The following is a 6,000-nucleotide window of genomic DNA, read 5'->3' on the forward strand; positions in this document are numbered from 1 at the left end:
CTATCTATATACACATGTTTTTGGGGACACATCTATTCAGATCCTTCACTCATACTTTAATTGGGTTATTTGTCTTTTTATTGGAGAGTTGTAAGACTTCTCATATATTCTGGATATTAGCCCTTATTAGATATATGATTTGCATTTTTTCCATTATGCAAATTATCTTTTTACTTTCTTGACACTGTCCGTTGAAGTATAAAAGTTTTTAATTTTATGAAGACCAATATTTTTATTGTCTCTTGTGCTTTTTTCAACATACCAAGGAACATTACCTAGTCTAAGGTGGCAAAGATTTATGCCTTGTTTTCTCCTAAGAGTTTTATACTTTTAGCTCTTATATTTAGGTCTTTGACTCACTTTGAGTTAATTTTCAAATATGATGTGAGATAGGGGTCTAAATTCATCCTTTTTCTTATGAATATATGGTTGTTCCAGTACCATTTGTTCAAAGGACTAGTTTTTCTCCATCAAATGATCTGGTCACCCTTATAGAAAATCAACTGACCATAGATGTATGAGTTTATTTACTAACTCTTAATTCAATTACATTTATTGTATTCTTGTGCCAGTATCACACAATTTTGAATACTGTGGTTTTATAGTTGGTTTTGAAATTGAGAATTCAAATTTTTTCCTTCCAGATTGTTTTGGCTATATGTCCTTTGCAATTTCATATGAACTTTAGGATCAGTTCCTTCATCTCTAAAAAAACAAAAAAGATATTTGGATTTTTGATTCAGTTGTATTGAATCTGTAAGTCAATTTTAGGTTTCATTGTAACGCTATTAAATTGTTCAATCCATGAACACAGATATATTTCCAGTTATTTAGGTCTACTTTATTTTTTTTCAATGTTTTATAGTTTTTTTTGTTTTGTTTTGTTTTGTTTTGCAGTGCTGGGGATTGAACCCAGGGCCCTGTGCTTGACAGACAAGCACTCTACCAACTGAGCTATATCCCCAGCCCTGCTTTGTAGTTTTCAGTGTACAAGTCTTGTGCTGTTTGTTTAAAGTTATTCCTAAGTATTTTATGCTTTTAAATATTATTATAAATGGATTTTCATTAACTTGAATGATTAGGTCTAATAGTTTTATATGTGTTAGTTTGTGTGTGTTTTAGGTGCAAGATAATGTCATCTGCAAATCAGTACAATTTTACTTCTTCCACTCTCATCTGAATGACTTATTTTTTTTTAAGTGTCCTTATCTCTCAGAGATAAATGTTGAAATATTTACAGAAAAAAAATGATGTCTAGGATTTGCTTTGGAATAATGGGGTGAGGGAGGCAGGAAAGAGGTGTAGGTGAAACAAGATGCCATGAGTTAATGGTAAAAGCTGGGGGTGAGTATGTGGGGGTTCATCATACTAATCTCTTTATTTTTATGAATGCTCAAATTTTTACCATTAAAGGATGGAACAGGAGGAACATAATTTTTAGCAAAATAAGTCACACTCAAAAAAATGTTGTTTTCTCTCATATGTAGAGGCAAGAGGGAAAAAATCCTGGGGTGCAGGGGGAGGGAAGCAATGAAAGCAGAAGGGAGACCATTAAAGAAGAGTGGGGGTGCTGGGGAGGAAGGAGGGAAGGCTGGAGGAGGTATTTAGGAGTGAAATTGATCAAATAATGTTTGGAGGTTTTGTTTTGGTGGTGTTTTGTTTTGTTATTTTTCTTTGGTACTGGAGATTTTAATCCAGGGTGCTTTACCACTGAACTACATCCCCAGCCCTTTTTATTTTTTATTTTGAGACTGGGTCTCACTAAGTTGCTTAGGGCCTTGTAAATTCCTCAGGCTGTCCTTGAACTTGTGAACCTCCTGTCTCAGCCTCCTAAACCACTGGAATTACAGGTGTGTGCCACAGCACCCAGTGATCAAATTATGTTTTTATGTATGTATAAATAAGCCATAATAAACTCCACCATTCTATATGATTAATATGAACCAATTTTAAAAAGAAGAATTTTATTAAAAATAAAATGAACATGTCTGAAGTCATCACAGATTTTGGACTCAGATTCTCTGGGACTAATGATTAACTAATGATTAAGGTATCTTCTTTTTTAACAAGCTCCTAGATTAGTCCTACAGACTTTAATATTGGAGGACTTCTGCCCCCATCTGTGGAAGCTTCCCTGAGCTTCTTTGATCCCAGGCAGGATCCACTCCAGGTTTTCTCCTGGTGCTTTGGCAAACCCAGGCCTGTATTCAGGAAGAGGTTATGAAGGAGGCCCCTTAACCTTCATAAAAACCTGTGAGTTAGCACAGTGTTATTTATACATTGACTTATTGTATATTTTGGTTGCTCGGGAATGTTAAATTTCTTGAATTTACCACTTAAATAGGCCACTTCCATTAGCAACATCATCAAAAAAGGCTGTGAAGTCAAGCATAAAGGATTGAATCCAAGTTTCAAAATTAATATTCCACTTGTTTATACCTTTTGTCTTACCATCATCAAGCACACAAGTTTAAGGGTTCATTGTCTTCAAATTAAATATCAGTTACAATGCAGAGTCACACGAACCTATTTTTTGTTTCTTCCAAATAGCAATTCAACAGAAGCAGGTAGTCGTTTTTTAGAATATAAGAAAAATTGGTTGTTTTTTTCCCCTACCTTCTAGATTTTGGGGGGTGAAATTGCAGGCCTCTGAGACTAATCTGGGGGTGCTATTTTAAAATCACGTTTCCGCCGGGACCCTGTGTTTAAACCACGCAGGCTCCCCGGACCCCGCCACCCCGGGACCGCCCCTGCCGGGAAGCCTGCGTTCCTGGCTGTGCATCTCTGCAGCAGCCCCCATTGGAACCTCAGGTTCCAGCTGAGACCCGAATTTCTATGTGATACCCTCTGAGCACTTAAGCCTTTGTAAGTGTGTTACTTTGAGCTTCTTGTTGTTAGATTGCTCTATAAAAAGCATCTGTCGTTATTTCTCTTTTATGTGGGGCCCCCCCCATCAATCCATTCTGTTCATTCTCTTCACAGTCCCTCAGCACAGAAGTATTCAAGAGATGCTATTGGCCGGCATCCAGTCCTAGCCAATCTTATTAAACAGTACACTTACAGAAACAAAGTATTAAACTATAATGGGATTCTGGACACCACAAAGAAGATAGTAACTATGCACCCAACAGTACAATAGAGCTTCCACCCAAATGGCTGTTTGGGGCAATCCATGCGTTGCCCAAATTTATGCCCTTATCAGTGGAGCGATGAACGCAAATTCAAATATGAAATTCATTTTCAACGAAGCAGACAAACGCTTGTTTTTCACACAAATAAAAGCCTGTACGTCAGTGTTTTTTTCATTTGTGCCTTTCTGTGGAATTCACATATTACATGACTTCATTGTGAATTAACGCCCAGTGCTGCCAGGGAATTTTCAGGGCTGAGCCCCTCATATTGACATTTGTCTTCACTCAGCAGGGTTGGCCTTCAGTGTAAGACCTGCTAGGAGAAGCGTTTCCTGGAAGTGGAAGAACAAATTCCTCTGAGCAGTCCTCCTGGCGTGAGGAATTGCTTCTCTCAAGGAAGGAATTGAAATCATGTGACCATCTTGCTCCACCCCTACTCTCACTTTCTGACTTTCCAAGAGTTTTTCAGGGACAGGCTCTACTGAGCTGGGAGGGTGTCACCTCACATGGCATGCAGAGGGGAGCTGCCTGCCTGAGGGACTCTCACCTCTCATTTCCAGCTGAGTGAGGCCTGTGTGTGTGTGTGTGTGTGTGTGTGTGTGTGTGTGTGTGTGTTCTCTTAACAAAGCACAGGACCTGACTTGGATCAATTCACCTAATTATATGATGCCTGTACAAACAAAGCTAAAGGGGAAGAAAGTGAAGTAGTGACATAATACTATGGTCTCTCAATAAGTTCAGTGTATTTACAGTCTAACCTATAAATCCAGTGTTTCTTATCTTTGCATAACAGCATTAAAGGAAGGCTGGAATTATCCTTGAAGCAGAACCCCGAATTTTAGAGATCCTCCGTAACACATTGCTTTACTCTTGCCAAGCAAAATACTTGTCAGGACTTAAAATGGCTTAGAATTAATTCCACAGCTGGCAGTTATGATGTTTGACTTGTGGTGTTCCTTCCTAAGGTTAGGGAAATTCCATCAAACTCCCCAAATTCTTTCAGTCTTTTTTTTTTTTTTTTTGGTATGTACAGCATGTAGAATTTAATGTAGCTTATTTTTTTAAAAAAACTATTCAATAGCTACAGGATGTTTGTTAGAACTATGCCTTACTTACAGCTCATCAAAACCACTTTTTTTTTTAGTGTTCTGTTCATGTTCCTAAGAATGCACAGCTATGGGGCTGTAATTGGCAGCATATGGTGCCATTACCTTCTGTAGAAATTCATTTCCTCCTCAAATTTGATGTTAATAATTTAATTCATGAGACTGAAAATTCAGGAAAAGATTATGAACTTTATTCTCCCTTCTAGAATGTTCTTTCTACTGTGTTGATATTTGCTAAGCTCCTGCTCTTCCAAATTTTTCCTTGGATAAAAGGTTTATTTACTCAAAAAGCACATACACCATGCCAGGGCTTCACATACATTATCCGACTTGATCCTCATGACACTGTGAGACAGTTAGGAATTCCTATCTACAAATGAGAAAAGCAAAGCACTTGCAAGTTTTAAGAAACTTGGTCAAGATCTCACAACTGACCAGACATGTTGACTCCAATGCTGGGGGGTTCTTTTCGGACATGCAGTTGCCTCCCAGACTGGAGGGCATATACTTGCAATTCAAGATCCAGAAGGACTTCCTGGAGGAGGTAGCAGGATGGGGAGGTGTCTTAAGAGCAGACAAATGGAAGTTTTCAGAGAAATGAGTGACAAAACTACTAAGGATCAACACCATGAAGAAATTAAATAGAAACACAATACATGCCCAGCATTCCTGGGCACCTGAAGTAACCATGAGTTTGTGATATTTGCTCAATTGCTCCTTTAGTAAGTAATTCATTTCAATTGTTCTATCACATTTATTGAGCACCTCCAACTTGCCAGGCCTTGCTCTGGGTGCTGAGGATGAACCAAGACAAATAATCTCTGCCACAGAGCAGTCGATAGTAGCGAGATGAGGCTTCTCCTTCCTTCCTACCTTCACTTATAATTTCATTTATATCCTCATTCTCCAGGAACCCCAGAATTTAAAACCCTGAGAAAAGCCTCAGAGCAGACTACTCTAGCAAGACAGAGGATCCCCCAGAGTAGCAGAGGTGTGCGTTGGCATCCGCTCCCATCCAGAAGTCTGTTTGTCTCACACCTGATCCACGATGGGTGACAAGCAACCCATTTTTGCCTGGGCAGCTTCATAGTCTGTGAAGTACCACTGATGTCTTCATTCCTCCATTCCCTTTGTTCAGTCTGGTTGGCTTGGTCCTTGGGCCTGAGGACTTCCTCACACACTTGTGCATGCCATACTTCTGTGCTCATCTTATGCAGAACATGCCTGCTCTCATTTTTGTCTCCCTTCCTACACAGAAAACACTTCCAAGTAGAGGTTGGCTTGCCCTTCTCTCCATGCAGCTTCCCACAGGCCAGGGTGCAGGAGGGCTGAATCAGGGTTGAGGACAGAGAGAGAGGTACATCTGAGAACAAAAGCACTCAGAGAAGATAGTGAAAGAAAACTCCAGGCAACATCCTTCTGAAGGGAAGGTGGGGTGGGCCTGGTGTTGGTTAGCACTGACAGGTGACAGGTGGTTCATCTGTTTTGGGTTGCTACAACAGAATACCTGAGACTTGGTATTTATAAAGAAAAGCAATTCTTATAGCTCTTGGAGGCTGGGAAGTCCAAGGTCCAGGAGCTGGCATCTGGTGAGGGCTTTCTTCCTGTGTCATAACATGGCAGACGGTATTGTATTGTGAGATAGCAGGAGTGTGCAAACTCAAGTCTCTTTCTCTTACAAAACCACTAATCCCGGAAGTTTCAAGATGGTGGACTAGAGGACAGCTGCATTTCATGTTGCTCCAGGACGCAGGATTCAAAAG

At 39.7% G+C, this 6,000-nt stretch overlaps 1 pseudogene; it reads left to right on the forward strand.

Moving 5' to 3' along the window:
- The window catches only part of LOC124985630 (melanoma inhibitory activity protein 2-like), a 74,754-nt pseudogene extending 71,913 nt beyond the window's left edge, over positions 1–2,841 (forward strand).
- Positions 2,842–6,000: the final 3,159 nt, after the last annotated feature.

The sequence above is a fragment of the Sciurus carolinensis genome, chromosome 5 (genome assembly GCF_902686445.1).
Source record: "Sciurus carolinensis chromosome 5, mSciCar1.2, whole genome shotgun sequence".
NCBI classification, from domain to species: domain Eukaryota; kingdom Metazoa; phylum Chordata; class Mammalia; order Rodentia; family Sciuridae; genus Sciurus; species Sciurus carolinensis.